This window comes from Oncorhynchus nerka, linkage group LG7, assembly GCF_034236695.1.
Source record: "Oncorhynchus nerka isolate Pitt River linkage group LG7, Oner_Uvic_2.0, whole genome shotgun sequence".
Lineage (NCBI taxonomy): Eukaryota > Metazoa > Chordata > Actinopteri > Salmoniformes > Salmonidae > Oncorhynchus > Oncorhynchus nerka.
Window position 1 is genome coordinate 39,628,901 of NC_088402.1, and position 763 is coordinate 39,629,663.

General features: G+C 42.6%; 1 protein-coding gene across 1 annotated transcript in view; it reads left to right on the forward strand.

Annotated features, from left to right (window-relative positions):
- The first annotated feature begins 726 nt into the window (after positions 1–726).
- Positions 727–763, forward strand: part of LOC115131635 (glutamate receptor ionotropic, kainate 5-like) — a 37,072-nt gene continuing 37,035 nt past the window's right edge. The window contains exon 1 of the mRNA XM_065020495.1: positions 727–763. This exon is cut by the window's right edge and continues 111 nt beyond it. The gene's annotated coding sequence lies outside the window, so the exon portion shown is untranslated.

Genomic DNA, 763 nt, shown 5'->3' on the forward strand with positions numbered 1-763 from the left:
AAATTACATTTGTCATTGGCAGGAAAGATAAACATTTAGCAGGGGTAACAAATCAGACAGTTGACAAAATAACTGACTGTCCAGAGTACAGATGAAGTTATGGGATGTGAAGGAACTATATTCGATTTGTTTTACCCCATGGCTACTTCCTGTGTTCAGTTATACCGGCCCTCCCTAAATCTCACTGCTGTAGCTTTAATCTACTTTGAAGATTTTGTCATGCCTCCTCAGCCAATTACATTATTTTCAATACCTAAAGCTCTCTCTCTGTCCATTTTTTTTCTCTCTCTCTCTCTCTTTCTCTCTCTCTTTCTCTCTCTCATTGCTTCCACTATTTAATCGCTTTGTGCTCTAGAAGTTTTCCTTGAGTGACTAATTCTGGTAGCCATGTGAGTTTCTATGTGAGTGTGAACTATGTGAATGTGTGCTGCCTCCTTACCTCTGAAATACATGAAGTCCCAAGGAGAATCTCAATTGCATACTCCTAGCATACTCTCTCCTCACCTCCTTAAAACCCATTAGAGGAGAAGGTCAGAGGGGAAGGACCTCTGGCTTTCTCATCCAATGGGTTTTAAGAAGGAGGCGAGGAGAGAGGACGCGAGGAGTATGCAATTGAGATTCTCCCCTAGTCAGGCGGGTATTATGTAATTGAGCTGTTTATTATGTCATGTAGTTGTATATTATCTGTGTTGTAATGAGTCCTCCCGTCCAGCAGGTGGTGGACCAGGCAGCCAGAAGACCATTCTCCATGAGGAGCAGTGGA